General features: G+C 35.2%; 1 long non-coding RNA gene across 2 annotated transcripts in view; it reads left to right on the top strand.

Moving 5' to 3' along the window:
• Nucleotides 1-26,944, top strand: part of LOC109264182 (uncharacterized) — an 84,272-nt gene that overhangs the window by 16,680 nt on the left and 40,648 nt on the right. The window contains exons 3-4 of one of the 2 annotated variants that reach the window (XR_002078634.2): nt 9,626-9,710; nt 9,820-11,947. This is a non-coding gene — a long non-coding RNA (uncharacterized LOC109264182). Of the gene's footprint in view, nt 1-9,625; nt 9,711-9,819; nt 11,948-26,944 lie in introns of those variants that run through there. The other variant, XR_002078635.2, reaches the window with a different exon arrangement.

Genomic DNA, 26,944 nt, shown 5'->3' with positions numbered 1-26,944 from the left:
GAATTCTTAACTGTTGGTTCTAACCCCCACTTCAAATCACATCAATATGATTGAACTGATGGACAGGTGACCCACAGTCACTACCAGGGACAACCTTCCAATTCTACAGAAACTAAAATTGACACAGATGAAGAATTTTTTTAAGTCATTGGATGAAAAATATAGATGTCTGTGTGACTTCTTCATAATGATCCTACATTTTGAGTTTCTCTTTTTGTGAAATCTAGAGGTCTTGTTGCAATTTTAAGAAGAGGGTGGAACTAGGGGCACCAGGGTGACTCAGTTGGTTTAGCATCTGATTCTTGGTTTCAACTCATGTCACGATCTCACAGTCTGTGAGATCAAGACTCACATTGGGGTTCGTGCTGACATCCCCAGAGCCTGCCTGGGATTCTCTGTCTCCCTCGTTCTCTGCCCATCCCCCACTAGCACATGTGCACATGTGCTCGCTCGCTCTCTCTCTCTCTCTCAAAATAAATAAACATTCAAAAACAAAAGAGGGTGGAACTTCATGAGACAATGACAGTCTTCTAAAGCCAACACAGTTTGGGACCTGCCTTAGCTGCTGCTTATGATATCTATGCTTAACCTATACACTTTTACTGGTTCTTTCATATAAAAAATTTCCAGGTTAAGTGATAAATGGTCAGAATTGTTACTTTTTATTTTCTCTTGGAAATGCCGTCATATGAACCCGTGTATATTTATAATTTTTCTGATAAGGTTTAGCTGCCATTCTAAAGAAAATCCAAATAATATTGATTTAAACAGGAGTAAAGCTTATTTATTTCTTATGAAGCTCTTCTTATCTACTCAATCACTTTGGCATTACATCAGAATCTTAAAGAGGAGGAAGCAGGAGAGAAAGGGGACAAGAGGAACTTTTGAGTCATCTTTTCAAATTTCCAGGCAGTTCAGCTTATATCTTGTTAGTCAACACTTATTCATGTGGCCTTGCAATATGACTTCTTTATTCCAGGCAGCTGTGTGCTCACGATTGGGAAACTATTTGTTGCTATAGAGACAGGCTGGTCCCCCAAAATATGGCCCATCTTTGCAATTCTTTGTGTAACTATATGTTCTTTGTTTCTTTGCATCAAACCAGTACCTCTGTTACTGCTTTTGGCTTCAGAATGAGCATTTGAACTGTAGATTTTTTTTCTTGTAGTTCTTTGAGCTGTGTCAAGGAGAGTCCTCATCATTTGCTGTGCTTCTTGTCTTCACTTCTCTCCAGATAACTTCTGCTCAGCCTCAGCTGCTTTTGGCAGCCCCAATATGTATTTTTGAGTTTGGGATTATATTTATCTCCAAGATTCTCTAAAAATGAGATTTCTGAGTTCTTCAAAAATTCAAAAATACATTCTTATGCTTTTGTAAAGATTCCAAGAGGATAAGGAGGAAATGCTGAAATACAGTCTTGTTTAAAGCAGATGTTCTTATAAGTATTTTAAATTCTGTTCCACTGAAAGAAGAAAAAGGGATAACAGGGGAAATTTTTGTTTAACTTGTAAAGAAAGAGTAATTAACAAGAAGTTGAATAAGTTTTCTTATAGAATAAGTACATAAGTACCTAGATAATAATGTGATTAAAATCATCCTTGTGGAAAAAGGGTATAGTAAATGGGAAAGAGAGAGAAGAGGCTGGAGGAAGCAGGTTGTCATTCAACTTGGAAGTGATCTCTCAACATTTTCCAGACCTGTGAATTTTAGGGGAATTTATTTTCCATGCTTTGTGATATATTTGTTTTAACTAGATGTACAGAATAGTTGTGACACCCTAATAACCAAGTCCAGTTAGCATCAATATCATTGATATCATCAATGTAATAAATCAGTATAACAGCAGTCCAGTGGCATGGAGAGGTGAGCAAGGTTGCTCCAGGTTAGACTATACTGTAGGATTAGAAGTTACATAGCTATAAGGTAGGGCAGAAAAGATGTATTTCTGGTATGTTCAGTTGAAAGAAAAGCACTTCTGATGGTTTTTACCAACAAATACAGGAAAAAAAAAACGTTTTCCAGATCAATAGCTGCATACCAAGTGCTAGCTGAGGGATATGTTAATTTATTCCAGCTATGAAACTTCATCTGTAACAGCAGCTGCAATTGGAGTCAATAAGTGATTGAGATGATAATACTCTGCCATTATTCTCCAAGATCCGTCTGGATTGTGTATGATCCATATAGACAACTTGAAGGAGAATGTAGCATGAATCATCACCCCTGTAATGTTCAAGTTTTCTAGAGTGGCACTAACCTTGGCAACATCCTTATGATTGATTTGGAATTACCGTTTTGGTAGATATAACCAGTTCTAGTGGTCTCTATTTGACCTTTCTTGTTACAAGAGCCCAGGGAATCAATGTGGAAATTCTGCCAGTTGCTAAGTGTGACTGTTCCAAATTATGGAAAATAACATCAGGATGTGTTCAGAGATCCAGCAGTCCCTCTGTGAAATGGGAACATGCCCAAATGCCATTGCTCACTTAACCTTCATAAGCCTCAAATCTGACTGGCGGAACACAATGGCATTTCAGGTGTCCAGGATTAAGGTCACTTCAGAGACAGAGTCCAGAAATCTCTTAAAAGTCTGATTATTTTCTCTTTGCCAATGCTCAGTTACACCAGTGAATGGTCACAGGTTATTTGAAGGAAGGGAGGAAGAAATTTTAAGTATTTATTTTTTGGCTTTATGGAAGGACTTGGCCTCTACTTCAATCAGGAGACTATAGGTCTATGAAGTCACTTCAATATTAGAATTCATTTAGAGACTGCAGTTATCTATTATGGTAATTTAAATACTTTTGTTAACCAAACTTAGACTTAGTTACTCATATGAATTTAGTAGACTACCCATATGTTTCAGTTTAGAGATACAATGTTCAAGCAGTCAATTCTAAAAATTTCTGCCCATCAGATTATTAGGGTTTTTGGATTGACTTTGTCACCCATTATGGTAAAAATGCATTCCTTGTTTTTGACCATTAAGAGTCACAACTTGATCAAGGCCTGATTGTCCTCATTGAGCTTGGAGGACTCAGTTCTGTGGCAATAGTTCCCACTATCATTTCTGGTTTACAAAGAATAGCCCGTCACAGAACTACTCAAGCACAGAAGGGTTCCACTCATGAATGTACTTTCTAGATTTAGCAAGGACTGTCCTTTGTAAGCTCTGTGGGACGTACTTAGCAAATTTTATATGATAAATCCATTCAAGCATTCCAGTCTACTCCAGCATTTGGATATCTTCATCTACAGCAAACTAAAGAAGTTCTGGTATTTCTCCTTCATTTAGTACAGTGCAGAATTGGGTCCAAAACAAGAAAAATATTAATGGTACTCTCCAGCCAGTTAGCCAAGCTATTGCATGCTCAAATTTCTTGAACATTGATATGATATTGAGATGAATTGGATGTGTAATATCTATTTTGGAAGTCTAAATTCAGCCTGATCTAACATATTCTCAAATTTGATTTAACACTTTGAGAATAGATTTCAACCCATGTTCCCTACGCTTCTGTCTATATACATTTGCAAAATCTTGGTAATCCTTTTGTATATCAGACTTTCTCATGAGTCACACTTTGTACATCATTCTCTGGCCTTGTTGGAATTTAAGTCCAGTTATAGATCTAGAAGTAATGACTTGTGGGTAGTTAGGCCTGGAGTAAGATCAGAAGTCCTTTAAACAATAATAGTACCACAAGGGAGGCTATAAAAGTTTTTTTCAGGCAAAAGTAGACCACCTCCTCAGATAGGGAGAAAATAGTGTTTCGACTGGTAAAGGAGGCTTAGCAAAAATTTAGGGATTCAAAGCCCCTGGCTTAAGTATAAAAGCATATTCCCATTACAGTTTTCAAGGCCCCATTACTCCCTAAACATTGACTTTTTTGTCCCTGTCTAACAAGGATGCTTTCTCCTTCAGTTTACAATTACATGTTCCTTGCATCCTTTCAGCTCTCACTGGCAGCATCCTGGAAGCCCGTATTTTACTAGCAGTCTGTTCAAGGAAATTTAACTTTTCTTTATTATACTCCCCAAAATTTTTCTGGCCTCTGCCCACTGCCTGATTCCAAAGGTTGTCTCACATGTTTAGGTATTTGTTACAGTAGTACCTCGCTTCTAGGTAACAAAATCTCTTTACTTTGTAATTTTTTAAAATTTAAGTTTGTTTATTTATTTATTTATTTATTTATTTAGAGGGTGCATGAGCAGGGGAGGGGCAGAGACAGAAGGAGAGAGAGAATCTGAAGCAGGCTCTGAGCCATCAGCACAGAGCTCGACATGGGGCTTGAACTCACAAACTGTGATATCATGAACTGAGATAAAATCAAGAGTCAGATGCTTAACCGATTGAGCCATTCAGGCACCCCTATTAATTTTCTATTATTCCCCCCCTCTCCCAAATAGCCACACAAGTAGTATCTTAAAGCAACACAGATTTGTTATGTCAAGGTTTCTGTCAATCAGGAATCTGGACAAAGATTAACTGGTTTCTCTGCTCAGGATCTCACCAGGTTGAAATAAGTTTTCCATTGGGCCTCCTTTCCTATCTGTAACTCAGGGTCCTCTTCTAAGCTTATTTGGATTGCTGGCAAAGCCAAATTCTCTTTGGTTGTAGGACTGAGCTCCCTGCTTTATTTCCTGTGGTCCACCAGTGGCTATCCTTAGCTACTAGAGACTATTAGCAGTTTTTCCCCTGGGATTCTTTCCACTGCATTGCAGTTTGCTCCTTCAAAGTCAGCAGACAAATTGTTTATTTCACCTTGTTTTAAGAACTCAGCAAATTTGGGGTGCCTGGGTGGCTCACTCAGTTAAGTGTCTGACCCTTGATTTCAGCTCAGGTCATGAACTTATGGTTCGTGAGTTTAAGTCCCACATGGGATTCCATGCTCATAGTGTGGAGCCTGCTTGGTATTCCCTCTCATTTCCTCTCTCTCTCTACCCCTCCCCACCCTCTCATTCAAAAAAAAAATAAATAAATAAATAAGTAAATAAATAAATAAATAAATAAAATAAAAAAGAACTCAGCCAACTAGGCCAAGCCCACATAGTGTAAACTCCTTTTGATTATTTAAAGCCCAACTGATTAGTAAATTAATCATAAGAATGATATTCTATTATATTCACAACTTCTGCATCCATCCAAGGGGGTGGTATTATACAAATCATGAACACTAAAGGACAGGAATCTTTTAAACTATCTTAGAATTTTATGTATGACACCTAGTAAAATCCAGAAATATCAAAAAAAAAACCGCATTATACTCCTTATTTTCATGAAACTGTTCCATGACAGCTACTTACTGATCCTCCAGAGTTTTGTCTCCTATAGATACATTTTTTAAAAAATATTTATTTTTGAGAGAGTGAGAGACAGAGCGGGGGGAGGGGCAGAGACAGGGAGAGCAGAATCTGAAGCAGGCTCCAGGCTCTGAGCTGTCAGCACAGAACCCAATGCAGGGCTTGAACCCATGGACTGCAAGATCATGACCTGGGCTGAACTCATGCTTAACCAACTGAGCCACCCAGGTGCCTGTCCAATAGATACTTAATACAAGTGTCTACAGGTGATAATTTAAGTAACTGCTTTGACACTTCATGCCATAGACTACCAATGGACGTTTTACCACTGGAAACAGTCATTAAGCTTTTTAAAGAATTTTTTAAGTGTTTATTTATTTTTGAGACAGAGAGAGAAAGAGAGAGAGACAAAACACAAGCGAGAGAGGGGCAGAGAGAGAGACGGAGGCATGGAATCCAAAGCAGGCTCCAGGCCCTGAGCTGTCAGCAGAGAAACTGATGCGGGGCTCGAACTCACAAACTGCGAGATCATGACCTGAGCCCAAGTCCAGCGCGTAACCGACTGAGTCACCCAGGTGCCCCTGTCATTCATGTTTTTAAATATAATCAGGGAGAGAACCACATCCAGATAACCCAGACCCAATTCAAAGAACCCATGATTAAGATTCTGTTCCTGTAAAATCTTTTAGTTTACTTATTTTTCTAAAGTTAGGGTCTGTGAAACCCTAAAATTAGGGTCTTGTGAAACCACAAAACCACTGTGAATGAAATCGTATGAAGGATTTATCACAGTGTTTAGGTCTTACACAATTTGGGGGCTAGTTGGTGAGTATTTGCCATTCTTTATCCTGGCCCAAGATCAGAGAAGATGAAGGAGTAAATCAGTTGGGAACTAGAGAAGCTGCAGTTCCAGCTGATGACCAAACACATTAGACTAATGCCAACAAGATGACCAAACACGTTGGTGACATGTACAAGCTATCACGGAGACTGTCATCCTCCTTCAATTTTTACAGTATAAAAACATGGCTCCTATTTCACTCCTGCCTTCACACCCTCACAGAAATTTAGCCTGTCATCAACACTAACATGGGACCATATAGTAAAATAATTCTGAGCAAAGCGATTGTAGCCTAAGTTGACTCCATAATAAACCCCACAATTTACAAAATTATAGCTACCTGAGATTCAAATGAAATAGTATGCAAACCTTTCTTAAAATATTACATTCTGTCAGGTAAGTAAATATTTACAGATGTTGTATTTCAAGGCATTTTTATAATAACAGAAATGTGAAATCACAGGCATTTGGACACTATTTTACGTACCACACTTCTCAAAGAAGAAAATAGATTTGTATAACGCATAGTTTTGCAGTTTGTTTTACTAACATAGAACCATCTTTTACATTGCAATATTTCACAATTCTGTCTTCTTAAAATTATTTGTTTAGGCAGTTAAATTTTGACTTGACATTTCAAAATCCCTGATACATATTGCAAAGTTATAGAAAGTCATAATAGAGACAATTAACATCTTGGTTCATCTCTCCTATGGTAGTACCCGGTCCTTTGTTATAGGCTATAATTTACCTGTCCTTCAACACAATTTACAGGTTTCTCAGAACAGTAGTACTCTAAAATAATAGGTGCTTGTAATACTTTACAGTTACATCTGAACTTCAGAAATTTTACATGTTGCTTTGCTTCTTTAGAGTATTTTCTTTTTTGTTGGCATATCCTATTTTTTTAAAAACGTGTTTCACATTTCTCTTTGTGGGGACTATGTTGCCCCTTCTTTCAGATTCTGCATGCTTCCACTTCCTCCCAACCCCACCCTGGCCTAAAGCAATGACTCAAATATACCCAGAACTTAATAAATGTTTCATTGACTTGAGCATTCCCAGCAATGTTTTTATATTTGCCACAAACTATGTAGCTTCCAGCCTGAGAGTTTATATACATTTGAGAAAAAAATTATTGACTTTAAAATAACCTCACCCTTCACAAATCATTTAAATTATGAGGTTTCTTAAAGACTATTAATCAAACTATACGGAGAAGAGTCATAAATATTGATGAATTGTTTAATACTGTTGCTGTTAATGACTGCTCATTTTATATAAGAATTCAATCTTTTTTTTCCTACGTATCATTTGGTAAAGCTCTTTACTGACTGAACAGAATGTGAATGATTATCAATTCTTTTCTTGCTTTGATGTACAGTCTGTGCCTGAAGGAAGATAAACTAAAGCATACATATATCCTCAAAGTTGTGATGCTTGTTCAGAAACGATATGAATTTGAAAGATTATGCAGATAACATCATTCAAATAGCGTGGCTTCGTATTTCCTGATTTTTTTTTTGCATTAGTAAGTCTTTGTAAATTCTATAAACTCTTGAAATGTCCACAATTATTCACCAGCTATGCATGAATACCCATGTATCCAGGCTGAATACTGTAATTATCAGGACTGATTTTTATTGTGAAGTTATAACCACTTCATCTCTTTCAAATGTGAATCAGACTTATAAGAATGTTATGTGCTTTGTAAATGGTAATTAGGTAAATATGTGAAAAAAAAGAATGACTTTAAAGGGGAAACTGTAATGGTTTTCTGACTTAACAAATTAGAAGGGTGGCTGATTACAACTGAATATTTATTGAAGATGTCTTTTTAAAAAAATCAAATATTTTAAGAGTCTTCATTGCTTCCTGAGTCAAAATTGGATCACTTGACTTGTAAAAGTCAAGGTTTTAACCTCTTCCCATCTTAGACTTAAGTACTTTCATATGCGATATATAGATATAGATTTAAATCTGTGCTTGAAAAGTAAAAGATGCAAATGAGCACAGGGTAGCTAAATTAACATGGAGCAGAAGCTATATAAGAAGATTTGAGAAGTAGGCATAAGGCAAAAAGGTTTTGGAAAGAAAGTGCTAATTCAAGTATAAAGATTCTATGCTTTCTTCTTTCTAAAAATTTTGTACATCATCCTACCATGTTCATCATGTCTGATAATTATGGTTTGTTTCTGATATTATAATATTTCTCCATAAAGTAAATAGTTTTACTACTGGCATAAATAAAGTTATAGTACCTTAAAGATTACAGTTTGTTGGGATTATCTTCCTAGAGATATTATGTATCAAAAATCAATCAGTATAAGATAGTTAAGCAATAAACATCAATTTATCTACCATATACATAAATCTGACTTTCAAGGAATCCTAACTGAAGTTACCTTACCCAGTTAAATGCCCGAATTATAGACACTTTCCCAGAGTAGCTACGTCTGTTGTTGGACTAGGTCACATTGACAGTCTTAAAACAAAACAAACAAAAAACAGGTTATATGTGTATGGAAAATAAAGAAACAAACAAAAACTAGTGTCTGACTTACAGAAATTTTCAAAAGTGATATCTTGCATTTTTATTGTAGTAATATTTCCCTGAATTTTTACCCTATCAACATGAAAGATCTTATGGGGATTATCCAAATATAAACTCATTCTAATGAAAGGTGATTTTACTACTGAGGAAGAGACATTTACCTGGTTCAACTAAGCAACTTACACATACTTAGTTCCATCATGTTTTTATTTTTTACAAAGATATTTAAGGGCACCTGCGTGGCTCATTGGTTAAGCGTCAACTCTTGGTTTCAGCTCAGGTCATGATTTCAGGGTTAGTGAGTTCGAGACCTGGGGGTAGGGCTCCACACTGACAGGATTCTCTCTCTCCCTCTCTCTGCCACTCCCCTGCTCTCTTGCTCTCTCTCCCTGTTCTCTCCAAATAAATATAATAAACTTAAAAAAAAAATTTAAAAGATGCTTAGTCAACATCCTTCAATTTATCTAGTATGTAATTATGAACTTAAATTCTTCCAAATTCTAGAGAATCTAATCACATTTAGGAAGTAATGTAAATGGATCTGTTAGAATAAAAGTTGGAGATGAAGACATCATTAAAAAGTCTGATTTTACAAGGAAATAGAGCATTCAAAATTCAACCTCATGAAGTCATGGTGTGGGTGGTGGCTATTTCAGTTTGGTTTAGTGAAATAAAATGGAGGTAGCATTCTACATAAAGTATAACATCAACTATACTATAAATATATAGGGTCAATTTATGTATAATGTGAAATTCAATTTTTATCTTTTACCTTTTTGGGATGTGGGTTTTTTTTTTTTTTCTGAATGGTTAAGAAGGATAGTTATTTGTTTGGCTTTGTCACATATATACATAACCAGCATATTTTTTTCCCTCTGGCTTTCTATCCTGACTTCAAGTGTTCAATTTTGTGATGTTTCTGACAGAGGCGGTGGTGACCAGTGTGCTTCAGACCTTGTCCTTTGTGCTGCTGCCTCTGGGCCATGGAGTCCCAGCAAAAACCTCATACAGGTCTGCTTGCTTTGGATTGCTTCTTCACAAAGGGGAAAGTGTGTTTCTTCCCTTGTCATTTACCTTTTCCAATGTTTCATTTCACTAATCTCTCTTCTTTTCTTAACAGCTTTACTTCCTTCATTGTTGTTTTTTTCTTTAATTTTACTTTATTTCTAATTGCCTCATCTTGAATGAGCTTCCAGTGTCTAAAATTAGAATTCTTCAGAATCCTAAGAAGATCTAAGGAGACATTAAATGTGTTCCATTTTCCAAAAGACAAATCTGGAACATTTAAATTGTTTACTAAAGGTCATATAATACTAGGATTCAAAGTTCTTTACCATTGGGACATTTTATCTAAGGAATGATTGGGATTATATACATCACACTACCTTTCAACCAGAAATTTATCAAGGAAAACCTGCCTTATAGTATGACCTTTGGCTTTTATAATTCAGATTGAAAGAATGATTGCTCATTTTGCCACTGAGCACATTAGCATCCTGTATCTTCACAAGGTTAATTTAATGGACTGCTATGCATATTGATGAATACTTCTGTGTTTCCTCAAAGTCACCAAATTAGAATTTCTGAATGTTCATTAGCCACATATGCAATGGGAGTAGTCTAAAGTCAATGAATTTCTGTTATGCCCTTTCTAAAACTGATATTAAAATTGCATATGCAAATTTAAGTTCAAATTGTTGTGATAAAAGTAGACATGTAAGTAAAAAAACTCATTATTTTCATTTTTCAAAGTTACTAAGTTCATTAGTGGTTATTTATTGGGTTAAGACATTGAATCAGAAAATGGGCCTCTGTCTTTCTCTGAGTATTCAAGTTTAGAAATGCCTTACTTAAAATGCAAGAAATTTCCAGTAAGTTTCCAGGCTGCAGAGATACATTATTTATGTTAACAAACTGGAAAGAGTTCATTTGCTTTAATATTTATAAGGGAGATCAATGAGACATACAACGCAGTATTACTAAGCTCTAAAACCACTACAAAACATAGATTCAATTAATGTAATGTTAACCAAAGAATACACTCAGCAATTCATAAATAAATAATTATAATAAATGTCCAGATTTTTAAGACTCTTTGGAATACCCTACTGAAGCCAGCCATTAAGCAATGTATTCTGCTACCTAAATCCATTAAAAAATGTAATTTTAAGGAAAATTACATGCAGTCTTGCTCAGAGCAGATTACATATTTTAAAGCTATATTGGTTTTTAAGCCTTTGAAGATAATAAGGAGGTTCATTAAGCTATTACATTTGAGTTACTTGAAATATTGAATAACCTCAGAATGACCCAATTCTAAAAGGTTTAATTGGCATGAGCTATGCCATGCCTTTTAAATAAAATATTTTGTAAGGTATTCATAAAAACACTAATTATCAAAGCATGTTTACAATAGATAAATAAAAGTGAAAAATTGCACTGGTAAACAATTTGAGAATAAAAATGTTTGTAAATAAAATATCTGAATCAAATGAATTTAAAGGCTAGGGCATTTGGAAATACAAAAAACACAATATATTTCTTTCATATAAAACTTTAATATGGGCCAGAAAAAATAATTTTGTTTTTTTCCCTTCAGTACAAGATGTGATTTAGGAGTATATTAAACATTAATCAGCAATTAATAAGAATTTTGAAAAAAAAATTCAAAGGAAGTGAAAGGACTTTTTCTTAAAATATTTATTTTAAATATGATATAGGAATAGCACTATGATCAACATTATTCAAGTCTGCATGTAATGACTTGCAAAGCAGGGAGACTGAAATCTAGCGATTCAGTTCGAATGCCCTACAGCTATCTAATCAAGCACAAGAGTTGCCAATCAGCATCACTTCACAATTGACATACGTTTTAATTTCATTTATTAAAAAACTGTATTAAAGCATTGCAAATGAATCAGTTCATATATTAAAGTGCACGTATCAGTCAGCTCAAGGGACTTTTAAGCTTTATCAAATACTTTGATCTTGATCATATTGAAATTCCTTCCAGCAGTTTATGAAATGTTCATGAATTCTTGGATGAAGACTAACATAAGTTTTTAGAGTTAACTTATATTTGGGAATTCTTTGTACAGTTGATATCAATAGGTTTTTGCAAAAAAACATTATGACTAATTTTTTAATTACCATGTAAAATGTTAAGTATTATAATTAAGTATAATACTCAGATGAGAGTCACCACATTTTAAAAATTTAGTAATAAATGTTGTATATACCCTTCCATATTGATTGGATCCTTGCAAGTTATTTCTTTCCCTGAAACTTTGAATTTGTAGGATAGAGAACGCATGGTTTCTTTTGACTATAAAATAGTGTCATATTAGAAATTAGGTGTTCTGTTGCTGTTGATAATTTGTACTGGTTCTTTTTTTTTTTTTTTTTTTTTTTTTTTACTGGTTCTAAATTATCCCAAGTGATGAAATTATTTTCATTGGTTTACTGACTTAGAAAAGCTCAATTGATAGTTAGCTCAAATCATGAAGCAAATTGCTTCTGATTTTTCAGATGTTGAATAATGCAACATATTTTCTTAGTAAAAAGAACACTGATAGAAATAAAGGAAGCAGCTATGCACTAGAGACAGTTTTAAACACACAGTCTCCAAAAATGAAGACATTTGTATGCCTCTGATAGCACTGATTAAGTGGCCCATCTCTGTTCCAGTTGGGGTACATAAAATGAATGTAAGTGCTGTTAACATATGAAAATTCACTTGTGCTGGTAATGATTGAAAGAAAAAGAAAAACACAGAACACTTAACATTTTTTGAAAAAATAATTCACTGAAGAAGGTTTGTTTCTATCTTCATTCAACTGCCCTCTTCATCAGCCATTCCTACATTCCAGAAGGCTATATACTTGGCACATCTATTATCTCTTACTATCAGATGCCAGGGAGACTCTGTATATTCAAAGCTTACATGTTGCATTATAAAGCAATAATATTTACTATTTATTTGTTGTTGTGGATTTGGATCTATATCATGGCTTCACCACCATATGACTAACAATACTTTGTTTGGCATGGGGAAAAACACACTGCAATTCTTGCAATTTCTATCATGAGAAAAAAGGGCAAGTAACACACATTTGTTAAAATAAAAAAGTTTAGTGAAAACTGTTTTATTTAGTTTTTTGGTTCTTTGAAAGTTGATTTGAGGTCTTCTGCAATTAGAATAATTTATAGATTTTGAAGTTTGATCAAGTCAGAAGGAAAAAAAATCTTCAGTCTGAATCTAGCAAGTAAGAATGCCTAGTCAATAAAAATTAGAAGAAAAACACAACCATAATAAAACCAAAAATAAGATGAAATTCTGAAAATAAGGGAATACATAAAAATTTCTAGGACACAGGGGTGACTATGTGACTCAGTTGATTAAGCATCTGACTCTTAATTTGGGCTCAGGTCATGACCTCACGGTCATGGGATAGAGCCCCATGTCGGGCTCTGCACTGAGCATCGAGCCTGGTTGGGATTCTCTTTCTCCCTCTCTCTCTTCCCCTCCTCTGTTCCTGTTCTTGCTCTCTCTCTCTCTCTCTCAAAATAAATTTAAAAACCTACAAAAAATCCAGGACACAATTTAATTCACACAGTACAGGAAACTTGGGGATTACACAAATGTATTCTTACTTTAAGAAACCAGCTTAATTTAAGAGCTATAATATCACTCACTTACAAGACACAGCTCCTCTTAGCAATGAAATACCTTGATATATTTCTCAAGTTGATGTTCTTATATAAGACAACATTTATTTAAAATTACAGAGGTACTAACAAATAACGTGTTGGTCTAACACATTCAATTATTGTGCAGTCTATTTTTAAAGGGGATATAGGATTTATTCACAAACATGTGTGCACATCCACCACTGTGTAGAAAATCAGGAGTCATCATAATGATAATCTTGATGATTAAGAAGTCAGTTGATAATATCAGCTGACAATTGATAATATAATTTATCTATTCAGAAATATTTCCCATGAGTCATGGGACAGAACTCTGGGGATAAATTGTTTATCTCAGCCTTCTGTACAATGCAAAACTGACTGATATAATGAAATTTGACCCCCGTGTAAGCTACTTCTATAGACAAACTCTATCACATGGTTGGCAATCTGAAGTGAAATACAATCAATTTCTTCAATTCAAAAAATAGAATGACAGCTTTTCTATCTTCTTGTTTGGACTAGAAACCATACATGGCTCATTTGCCAGGGGACATGATGTTGAGCTAACTGCTTTTGAGTCCCCGCCAAAAGCTCCATTTTCAAGATTATATTTGGTAGTCAGTGGACTGTGGTAAAAATTCATTGTTGTAGGTTTTAAGCTATTTTCTTTATAGTTTAAATTTGATTACCAAGGACATACCTGTTTTCTAGAGAAAGTTTAAAACTCTTCTAAAAAATCCAAACCTATCATGATCTGATATAGAATTTTTTTTTAATTGCTGCACATTTAAAATAGAAATATCTTCGCTTCCTCACTAAAGTCAGCTGGTGCATCCTGGCCCTGTGTTCTCCCACTGCTTTGGCAGATGCTTGCAGTCCACAACAGGGGACACCTATTGATCACATGGCTCTGGTGGTCAGGTTGGGGGTGCATTTCTGGGTCCTAAGGGACTGAAACAGAGAGACTGTTCTTGGCAGGCTACTATCCCCAGGGCACTGCATAGCTTGCAGACTGAAACATATCCCTAGTCTTTCCAGAAAAAAAAGGCCTATTTACTCTTTGGAGCATCTAGAGGCTATGGAGGTGTTCTCAGAGAACACAGATGAAGGCTGTCATCTTTGTTGTCTCCCTTGGTTTCACTATTGCTCACGGGTACCCTCCAGAAAGGAGCTTATCTGAAGCCCAATCATGTATCTGATAAGGGGCTAATATCCCAAATACACAAAGAACTCATATAAGTCACCAGCAAAATACAAACAATCCAAATGAAAATTGAGCAGAGGATCTGAAAGATAGTTTTTCAAAGAAGACATACAGATGGCCAACAGGCAAGTGAAAAGATGCTCAACATCACTAATCATTAGGGAAATGCAAATCAAAACCACAGTGAGATATCACCTCACAGCTGTTAAAATGGCTATTATCAAAAAGAAAAGAAATAACAAGTATGGGCAAGGATGTGGAGAAAATGGAAAGCTCATACAGTGTTAGTGGAATATAAATTGTTGCAGTCACTGTGGAAAACAGTATGGAGGTTCCTGAAAAACATTTACAGGAGAACTGTCATATGATCTAGCAATTCTGCTTCTGAGTATTTATCCAAAGAAAACAAAAACACTAATTTGAAAAGATATATGCACTCATATGCTCATTGCAACATTATTTATAATATCCAAGACACGGAAACAACTTAAGTGTCCTCTGATAGATGAATGGATAAAGAAGATGTGGTAAATATATACAGTGGAATACTACTCAGCCGCAAAAAGAATGAAATCTTGCCATTTGTGAACACACATGGACCTTGAGGATATTATGCTAAGGAAATATGTCAGGCAGAGAAAGACAAGTACCATATGATTTCACTTATATGTGGACTCTAAAAAACAAAACAAACTAATAAGACAAAACCAAAATCATATTCAAAGATGCAGAGAACAGAGTGGTGGTTGCTGGGGCTGGGGTGAGGGGTTTGGGGTGCTTTTGCAAAATGAGTCAAGGGGATCAAGAGGTATAGACTTTCGATTATAAAATAAATAAGTCATGGGGATGTAATGTACAGCCTGGTGACTATGGTCAATAATATTATATTACATATTTAAAACTAGCTAAGAGAGTAAATCTTAAAAGCTCTTCTTCCCACAAGAAAAATGTTTTTATAACTTTGATGCTAGATGGTAACTACACTTATTGGTGATGATTTTCAGGGTATACAAATATTGAATGATGTGGGGGTGCCTGGGTGGCTCAGTCAGGTAAGCATCTGACTTTGGCTCAGGTAATCTTACAGTTCATGGGTTCAAGCCCCATGTTGGTCTCTGTGGTGACAGATCAGAACCTAGAGCCTGCTTCAGATTCTGTGTCACCCTCTCTCTCTGCCCCTCTCCTGCTCATGCTCTCTCTCTCTCTCTCTCTCAAAAATAAATAAACATTAAAAAAATAATAATTTAAAAATACTGAATCATGTTGTACACCTGAAACTTATACATCTCAACTTTACCTCAATAAAAAAAAAAAAATAGCTTTAGCTTCACTGTTAAGGATGTAGTCTATTGTCAGATACAATGACCCTGAGAAAAGGATTCATATGATACGTTCCTCTTAATACTAGTATTAGTCCAATTTTTTCCTCTAAAAAGACTTATAGGATTAACTATAAGAAGCTAACAGGAATTTTTCTATTTATTATTTTCTGCCTTATGCAGGACTCCAGTAAATCTCCAAGTTAAATATAATATTCAATTGCACTAACAAGATTATCTTCAGTTGCTGCTCATACAACTATCCTGACTTTCTTGGTGCTGTTGTCTTTCTATAAATCTAACTTCCCAAATATACAAAGATATAAAGATACATAGCTATACATAAATACAGATAGGAAGACACTATTTTAATGACTAGGTAAATGCATAATATAATGAATAATATAAGTTACTGTGCTCTTCCAAAAATAATTAATGAAAAATAAAAATTTCCCCATAGAACTCAGAATATGTTGCCTCAGCATCTTAGTAATTCAGAAAAGATATTATGAAGGGGTCATTTTCAAGCTGTGTTCCGAAAGCACTTAGGGCATTTTAAAATAAATTGTAGTCCAATATTGCTGACATTCAGGATGAAAGGGGAATGGGGAGAATTTAAAGTGAGGGAGATAAGAAAGGATAATCAGTCATGGGCCACTGCTTGAAAAGCTTCATATGGGAAGATACAGGGCAAACTGCTGCCCCCAAGATTGGAGAAACAGACAAGAGAATCCGGGGGTTTCATCTTACCAGAGCAGACTCAGGAGTGGAAACCACTGCAGGAACCAGCACAGGAGAAAACCAGAGCTGTAACTGTCCTCCTGCTAGAGGAGGACAGTGAGGACAACTCAGAGTTGAAAACTCCAGGGGGACACAGTCTTAAGAAGACTCCCACAGTACTGTGAGATTGACCTCCAGGAGCTCAACCAGATAGAAAAGTACCCCCTGCTTCCTGTATGTAGAGGAGAAAAGGAACCATTTTGAAATACAAAAGAGCTCTCAGTGTTTAACAAGGTCTGCCCTCAGGAGAAACTAGTTAACCGGAGTCTGACCTGTTGGGTAGTACCAGAGCCTAAGTAACCTGGGAAGCAGGAGGTATAAGGTAAATTATAAATATTAAACTCTTCTAAAAAATATAGTATTTATAATGAAAACAACAACAAAAACCTGTATGTCACATTAGAAAATGTGTATTTTATTCTATAGATTAGTACGTAGAAGATACCATTTTTTCAAGAGCACCTGGGTGGCTCAGTTAGTAAGCATCTGACTTCGGCTCTGGCCATGATCTCATGGTTTGTGAGTCTGAGCCCCTCCTTAGGCTCTGCACTGACAGTGTAGAGCCTGCATGGGATTCTCTGCCTCTCTCTGTCTCTCTCTCTCTTTCAAAATTAATAAATAAACCTAAAAAAATAGAAGACAATACTTTCTCAGAATACAAAAATATACTTCCTTGAGAAAGTCAAGCAATACAAAAGTTATATATTAATGAAAACTTTGGATCCCACTTCCTACAAAATAGCAGATTAGAAAGTCTGAAAACCTTCAGTAGAAATAAAGGTTTCGATGGGGAATATAATAAACATAAGTAAAATCAATTTGCATTCACAGGTATTTTTGATAAATCACAAGGTGAAAAGGAGTATGGATGATTCCACAGTGAAAAGCTAGCACTAAAGCCCAGGGTATGTTAAGTGCGCATGGTGATATGGAGAATACAGAGCTTTGTGTGTGAAAAGCTGGCCAGGATTCAGAAGGCAAGGCACTAGACCTGCACAACATATGCGTTTGGAAATATGTCCTCCAGCTAAAGCTAGAATTTCATGGAGAACATGGGTTAGGCAAAGAAAATCAACTGCAAGCAAAACAAAAACAAAAACAAAAAACACAGCAACTAAATATATTGATGACAAAAGAAAGTAAAAAGAAAGACAAGAAAGGAAAAAAGTAGAGAGTAAAGGAAGACAGGATAGAGGAAGGAAGGAAGAAGAGGAAAATAAGACTCCCCTAGTATTTAGTAGCAGCACACCAATTATTCATGCAAAAAGCCGTTCTAGATTGATAGCAAGTAGTGTCTTACAGAAGTAAAGCAAAACTTTTGAAGAAAAAGATCCTTTGCTCAAGTCCTTCAGTAATTTATATGAGTCAAAAAAAAATTTATATGAGTCAAAAAAATGACCCAAACATAAAACCGTTGTAAAACAACTGCAGAGAAAAGCCACCCGAGTAAAAAAAATTAGAAACTGAATCTTCAATACTCCCAAGAAATTTTGACAATGAAATTATGTTGTGATTATATAACTGCCATGTTTAAAGCATTTATAGAAATAAAGAAGCAATAGAAAATTATCAGAATGACCAGGCTAATCTGCAAAAGAACCACACATGAGAGGTTCACAGGGAAAACGTGCAATGGTGACTGGGATGGTCGGCACCTCTATTCCCACACGGATGTTCACAATGAAAACATATTCACAAGGAAATGTGACTGTTCACATGGAAATGTACGTGGTGCAATGGTGGGAGCCAATGTTGATCATACCCAAGGCTATGCTCCCAGAGTTGAAAAAAAAATTGAAATTTCAACCTCATCTGTAATATGATCACAATTTTGAAATATAGAAAGTACAGAAATTTTATAAACAAGACTCATAAAGCTTTCTTTGCCAATGGTAGCATTTGGTATAGTTCCCATATTTTCCTATGTCAATTTATATATTTCCTATTATAGGACTGATACTTAAATTCATTTTTAAATGTCTGCATCATATAGCATTGAGTACACCTTAAATTACTGAAATATTTTTTGGACATCAAAAGTCGCATTTTATGCATATAGATTTTTCTATATATTAAGATATTGTCTCTTGACAGATGCAGATATCCATATAATGATAAGCATTATAACTTAGATTATAAAAATATTTTTCTTCCTTACAATACATCACAAATTTTTTTGAGGCTTCCCAAATTTCTTATGCATCACTAAAATATGTAAAAAATTGTTTCTTCATACTCCTGCTCAGACATAGCATGGCTTTCTTTGGTCTTGTTTTGTTTTGTTTTCTAATTTGATCAGAAGAAAATTTCTTGGGATTAGAGATTTAATTAATATTTCTTTAGAAGAATTGAAGTTTTTACACCACTATAATTAATTGTCTAATCATGCTCATTGCTTAGAAAAACATCTTAAGAACAACAATTTCCATAAAACTAATGGAATGTTGATATAAAAATCATCCAATCTATCCAGACACTGGCAAACTGCCCAACCAATGACACCACATTCTGTGTTATTTGTCTTTTTCCCCCCTGCTAAATGGAAAAAGACATTTTACTTTTTCTCTATTAGTTATATACTTATCATCACTCCCACCAACACATACATACACTTCTGTCACCTGGTCCAGTGATTTGCACTCAATCAATGTTTGTTAAATACAGTCTGCCAATTGAAAATATGAACAAATACATCTCTCCTGCAATGATTGTCCAAAGCACATTGTTGTGAAATATAAGCACTTCTGATACTTGGTAAAGTGAATTTCAGACTATTGTTTGAAATATAAAAAGATGACCTTCAATTTCTGTTTTTTCTCAATTTCTTGGTTTTAGTGTAGCATGGAAAGATAGATGTTATGTTTCTATGGAGCTTGCTGAATCTTTAAGTATAGAACTCCTAAAGAGCAAGCTTTCCAAAATCATGGTCCTTAATATGCTCCTTGAAGTGTGAATTAAGCACATAATCAGTATATCTAGGTAATAGTCACATTCAATAAGCTATATTTTCCAGGTTTTTATGTTTACTAAATCCACTTTTTTTCCTTTCAGACAGGATAAGTATAAAAACAAAGATTATGAGAATGCCTTTAGTAGCAACCCCATATTAATGCAAAATCATTTTTCCCATTTCTAAAATAATTGGTTTTTGTGTTTTCAGTGGGAGAGATGCAAATATGATTCAAAAATTAAAGATTTGGGGGAGAAAGAAGAAAAGGATAGAAGGAGAAAAGAAAAATAAGAGGAATCATTATAGCACTTCTTAGATGCATATAATATAAAATGTGTTACCTTTTTAATTTAAGAGACAAGAATACAATTCAAGGTAGAATTGTTAACCTCCAAGTAACTAAATTTATGGCTTAAAGTAATTGAAAATCTGTAAATGACAACCTTTGTTATCTTGTATGTAATTTTTTAAAAAATATACTTTAAAAGGACAAAATAATGATTTCTTTGTAGTATTAAGTGAATAAATGTATCATTAAAAATGAGCCGTTCCGTTCTTTTTTCATTGCTCTCAGATTTACTATAATTTCCTCATATGAAATCTTTACCTCCCTGAATAACCACTAAGAATTTATTTACAACAATCTAAGTTCTTATCTTTACTCCCAGAATAGATTTTACTCTTTGTATTTCTTCCTAGTCTTCACTGAGGTGTCTTTTATTACGGGACCGATTAATTAAAAATATTTGGTCAGGGTCATATATTTAATTCTCATGACTTTCAACTACTTAAAGATACATTGGCTCAAGACTTGTATGTATGTGTAAGAAAATGTTGACAACTTTATATCAAACTGCTTCACACATCCTACAAGATAATCAAAAAACAGAGAACACTAAAATTCAATTTACATGTAACTGGGGAAACCAATACTTGAAAATAGCAGACGCAAGTGTGGAGCCCATTTATGAAGAGCAGCAAATTTTAAGAAGTCTACAAAAGAGAAGGTTGTATAAAGGAACCCCTAAGAGTGGTGAAATGTAAATAAAACTACCCCCAGAGGCAGTATCCTGCCCTAGGTAAGGACGCTGAGAATGGATCTGATCTGGTGCATCAAAAAGAAAGGGTGTGAAAAGTACACAACTCCAGAGGAAACAATATACAGAAGCACATCCAGAAACAAGGAGGAAAAAGAGAGGGGTTTGGTGGTGAAAAGGGAGAAGTAATCATGCTGTTCAAGTTCATAAACCTTTGAAAACAAGACAGTATCACTGAATCACAAGCAGAAGGCACAATGACCAGCCCCCCACCCACCAGCGCACACACACACACACACACACACCCAAAAAAGTACCATTTATCAAAGAGCTGAACTTCACTGCAACTCCAAAATGGAAGGCTCTTAAAGAAAATAAATTCACCATCCCAACTCTTCACCTCACTCCACCCAATATGTTACTGCTGGCATAAAAAAGCCTGCAAAACTTTTTATGAACAATAAAAAACAATTTATATTCATGCAAAACTACTGTAAGAATTAAAAAAGTGCCAGTCAATAATTTTAGTTATGAAAAAATAGAACTTCCTGCTGGCAGGGGACAGGGATGGAGAGGACCTGTCAAAGAGAGGTAAATGACACATCCTTTCTGCCTTTAATGAATAAAATTAAATATGAAACTAGATATATGAAAGAAACTCACCTAATTTGATATAAAAACTCCTCTGACTGTAGGGACACCTGGGTGGCTCAGTCGGTTGAACGTCCGACTTCGGCTCAGGTTATGATCTCATAGTTCGTGAGTTCAAGCCCTGTGTCGGGCTCTGTGCTGACAGCTCAGAGCCTGGAGCTTGCTTCGGATTCTGTGTCTCCCTCTCTCTGCCCCTTCCCCACTCATGCTCTGTCTCTCTATCTCTCAAAAATGAATAAACGTTAAAAAAAATTAAAAAAAAAACAACTCCTGACCGTAATGTACAAGTAAAAAAAAAAGATATGAGATAAGAACAAACTGAACAAAAGAAAAACAACTGAAAAAAAAGACATCATCTCAGAGATATTACAAGGTACCAATGAAAGAATAGGAAAAAACCTTTCAGCAACTCTAGGACACACACACACACACACACACACACACACACGAGAGAGGGAGAGAGAGAGAGAGAGACAGAGAGAGAGAGAGAGAGAGAGAGATTGTTCACACTGGGAAATGCAAATTTCAAAAGCTAATAGGGTGTTTTGGTCTATTTAATAGTAAAAGTTTAATAGCATAATAACCAAAGTCCCAGATCTGGTTGATTCATAATGCTAAATATGGGCTCCAACCTGGGACTTTCTCCCATTTAGCAAAGGCTTTATTAGAGAGATGCCTACACTTAGTCTAATGTGTGATCCGTCTTGTGAGAGACTGAATTGAAAGCATTTGAAAATAGTAGTTGGAAGTAAAAGGAAGAGATAACATGCCCTTTACCTGAAAGTTATTCTCAGGGTGCCTGGGTGGTTCAGTCTGTTCATGATTTCACAGTTTGTGGGCTCGAGCCCTGCGTTGGGCCCTGTGCTGACAGCTCAGAGCCTGGAGCCTGCTTCGGATTCTGTGTCTTCTCTCTCTGCCTCTCCCCTGTTCATGCTCTGTCTCTCAAAAGTAAATAAATGTTAAAAATATTTTTTTAAAGTTATTCTCAAGTATGGGGGCTAATTCTGACCTTTTCTAGAAGGAATATATATGCATGAGGTGTCCCAAAAAATTAAGCTGCTGAATTAAAATTAAACTTAGTCTTAAAGGAGCCTTAGAGTAGTTACATAACATAGGAAGACAGAGAAACTAAGGAAATGCATTCTAAGCAGATGTTTCAGGATGGATGGATGCACAGACTAAAGCAAAGAATGGTTTGGGGGCACCCAGGTGGCTCAGTCAGTTAAGTGTCTGACTCTTGATCTCGGCTCAATTCATGTGGTTTAGGAGTTTGAGCCCCACATGGAGCTTTGCTCTGATAATGTGGAGCCTGCTTGGATTTTCTCTCTCCCTCTTTCTCTGCCCCTCCCCCAATCGTGCTTGCTCTCTCTGTCTCTCTCAGAATACATAAATAAACTTTTTTTTTAAAAAGAGAAGAATTTTTTTTCAGGCAAATGTGTAGCTAGAGTTTAAGATAACATGGATAGGAAAAAAAAGATAACATGTATAGGTCAGGCGAAAGGAATGACAGGAAATAAAGTTGAAAAGGTTTTGATAGGGTACATTTATGAAGGGTCTTAAAAATCATGGTAAAGATTTGAGAATTCACTTAAGCTGCAAGATGACCTTGAAGGATTAGAAAATAGCTTTTTTGGGGGGTGCCTGGGTAGCTTAGTTGGTTGAGTGTCCGATTTTGGCTCAGGTCATAATCTCATGGTTCATGAGTTCCAGCCCTGTGTCGGGCTCTGTGCTGACAGCTCAGAGACTGGAGTCTGCTCTAGATTCTGTGTCTCCCCCTCTCTCTTTCCCTCCCCCACTCATGCTCTCTTTCTCTCTCTCTTAAAAATAAACAGTAAAAAAATTAAAAAAAGAAAATAGGGTTTTTCTTAAAGAAAAGTAGGAACAATAGAGCAAGGACAGACACTATTTTGTTACTCAATATTACACATGAGATAAAAGGAGGCTGTACTAGGGACAATATGATAGAGGTGGAGATGCATCCTAAATATGTTCCCCTGGATCTGGATGAAAGTTAGTAGACAGCAATGCTTTTAGCTTGTGGGGAAATAAAGTAGGAAAATAAAAATAGGAGTATCTTGGGGCTCCTGGGTGGCTCAGTTGGTTAAGAGGTTAAACTCTTGATTTTGACTCAGGTCATGATCTCTCGATTGGTGAGATTGAGCGCTGCGTTGGGCTCTTCACTGACAGTAAGAGCCTGCTTGAGATTTCTCTCTCCCTCTTTCTCTCTGCCCTTCCCCCATTTGCATTCTCTCTCTCTCTCTCTCTCTCTCTCTCTCTCTCTCTCTCTCTCTCTCCAAATAAATAAATAAATAAACTTAAAAAGAATAGAAGTATCTAGTAAGAAGTTGGAAAATAGACCACAAGTTCAAAAGAGAGAGATAGGACTGAAGATTTGAGAGGCATAAAAATAGTAGTTACTATGTATGGATTGCCTTCTGTGAGTCAGATAGTTGTCATGCATTATTTCATGTAATCCTCAAAATCTTCAAAGCAGAAAGTTTGCCCTTTTAAAACTGAGACTCGATCTGAAAGGGATTAAAAACTTGCCCAAAGTCACACAATTAGTAAGCCACAAATTTAGTAAGCAGCTTAACCAAGGTTGCCTATTTGGAATGTTTCAAACTTATGCTTCTTTTGAATATACTTTGTGTCTGTATTTTACTGATAATTGAAACAGTGGAAGCAGATAGCCATATCTTATTAAAGACAATATCCAAATTACATTCAAGTACAGATACATAGCAATATTTTTCCTTATCCACCACAGCTAAGTATCATGGACATCATGTGTTAATACATACAGAAACATAGACACACAATCCTATGATTTAGGTTTATGATTTCGGTATGTTTTTGTAAAATTTCTTTTAACTTTTTATCTTTTGTCATCACTTAAATCATTCAGATACTTTTGCTGTGGGTGAAATTTGAACTATGATAGTACCATTTTAGTTTGCCTCTATAAATTAAGCTATTGAAAGGTATTAATATCAAATTATAAATGAATACAGCAAAGGCTGCTACTAGTTTACCAAAACCTCATTTTTTTTCTTCTTCAGCATACACCTATTCTACATTTCCCAACCTCCCTTGATTTATATAGACCCATATGACTGCCTTCTAGACAGTGTTACAATAAATGATGGTTTCTATTTCAAGACAAAGCTTAGTAAGTATTTTCCTTCCCAGACTGTCTCTCTTTATTCTAGCTGGATTCCTGCTAGACCTGGAGGATGAGAGAGTCAAATGATTTAAAAGACTTGGACTTTTGACTCACACCATAAAGGAGAGCTACATACTAATCAGGAAAACCACACGGGACTGTTACACAACTAAGAAATAAATGTCTACCATGTTTGGGATATTTATCATGTCGGGGTATTTATTATTATGACCTAGCCATCATAAAAAATTGACATATAAATAAGTATCATTATTTTAAAGGGTTCAGATTTTCATGCTCCTAATTTGTAGTAAAATTAGAAACTTACAAACAATTTAAAATCTATAATTTTGATTTTAGTCTCAACTGATTGCCAATTTACACATGAAAGAGGCATGATTGCCAAGTTAGTTTATAGTGAATATTGTAAAAGTACTACAACGACTGTGCTGACAGGATAAAACTGTCAAAAACCTTTGCCTCTAATATCCCTATATGTGTAAGATGATCCTTACACTATGATTATAATTAACACATGGATTTCTTTTATTTCTATTGTACCATCTACATAGCACAACATAAACGAAAGCAATTTTGCTCATCGTTACTAAGCTTTGAGAACTAGATGTGGTATTCCAGTTACTCATTTATGAAACTACGTAGAAAGTAATTGTTGTGAGGAAATTGTGAAAGGACAAGAGAAATCTTCATAACTGGATCTTGGCATAACAAAGAAGTCCTTGAAACACTCAGACTTGAAATAAACTACTGTAATTTTCTCAGGAGCTTTTTGGTCCCAATTAAGCTTGTCTATTGTGACTGAATTTTAATTAGTATGGATGTTTGTACTTCAGAAATTCAGAGTTTGAATTAAACTTCATAAATTTGTGAAACAAAAAGAAAAAAAAAGAATAATTCAAAAAGCTTAGGATTTTAATGAGGGCATTTGAAAATGCTGGCATTCTTCCTCTCATAGCTGCTGTGTCATATGCCAAGATGCTTCTATAAAACTGGTTTGAAGATCCAGACTGAATTAACTATTCAGTTGAGTCAAATGTTCAAAAATGTTCAAACACCACCAAAGGCACTGTTTGAGAAATTAATATGTTAGTGGAATTATTTGGTTTTTAAATTTTAAGCAAATGATCAAGTAGCTCCATAGGGATGCAGACTTGAAGTGTTTTTCAAATTGTATTTTTGATTTCTGAACAATTCAAATTTTTGGAGGATTTTTCTGAGAAGCTAATGTCTATTGCACTTCGGTTACTTAAGATTACCAAACTGGAAATGTGAGACATTTTCAACAGTAACTGTCTTTGTTTTATTTGTTTGTTGGCTTAAAATAAATATATAAAAATAAGAGACTACTTTATTGAGGTATGACTGACAATCAAAAAACCGTACATATTTAATGTAAACAACTTGATGAGTTTGGAGAGGTGTATATATTTGAATTTGCCTTTTCATTTGTCTGCTTTTTAAAAGATTGCTTAGGAAATGGTAATGTGGCAAAATCACCTTTTACCACCCATGACAACTTTGAGCATGTGACTCTGACAGGACATAACTGAGATGCCTTAAGACCAACATTTTTCAAACTTATGTGTGTACCACAGTCATCTGGAGAGCTGGATAAGATACCATGTGCTAGGTCTAAACCCTGAGAGTCTAATCCAGTATTTCTAGGATCAGTACCAAGTATTTGCATTTCTAATCGGTCCCCAGGTGAAGTGCTGTGTCTGGTCCAGAGTTCTGTCTGAAAACCACTGGCTGAAGCATTGAAGCCTGCTTATTAACACTGGAACTGTCCATATATGACGGCATTTTAAAAAATTAAATATGTGTTTAAAACCTATATTTTGTTACAGATAACCCTTGAACAATGTGAGGGCTAGGGGTGCTGACCCTCCACATAGTTAAAATGTGGGTATAACTTTTGACTCTCCCAAAACTTAACTGGTAATAGCCTACTGTTGACCAGAAGCCTTTCTGACAACACAGACACTTAGTTAACACATATTTTGTACATAATATGTGTTATATACTATATTTTTACAATAATGTAAGCTAGAGAAAATGAATTGTTATTCAAATCATAAGGAAGGAAAAATACCTTTACAGTACCATAGTGTATTTGTTAAAAAACATCTGTGCATAAGTGGACCCATGCAGTTCATGCCTGTGTTGTTCACAGGTGAACTGTATATCAAAATTAGGCTCCTTATTTCTACCAGGCATATGTCGGCTTTAATTATAAAGAATATATCCTTCCTATATATATTTATACAAGAGTGAAACATTTTGGAAGGGAGTTTCAAAGGAAAGGGAATTTATATATACATAAAAGATATACAAATAATTATATATACAAAAAGATATACAAATACAAATACAAAAGATACACACACACACACACACACATACACACGTATTTATTGTAACTTTATTG

Source organism: Panthera pardus, unplaced genomic scaffold (genome assembly GCF_024362965.1).
Source record: "Panthera pardus isolate Hobbes unplaced genomic scaffold, ASM2436296v1 HiC_scaffold_1, whole genome shotgun sequence".
Classification (NCBI taxonomy): domain Eukaryota; kingdom Metazoa; phylum Chordata; class Mammalia; order Carnivora; family Felidae; genus Panthera; species Panthera pardus.
The sequence above is the reverse complement of the archived record's forward strand: the minus strand, read 5'-3'. Positions and strand labels throughout refer to the sequence as shown.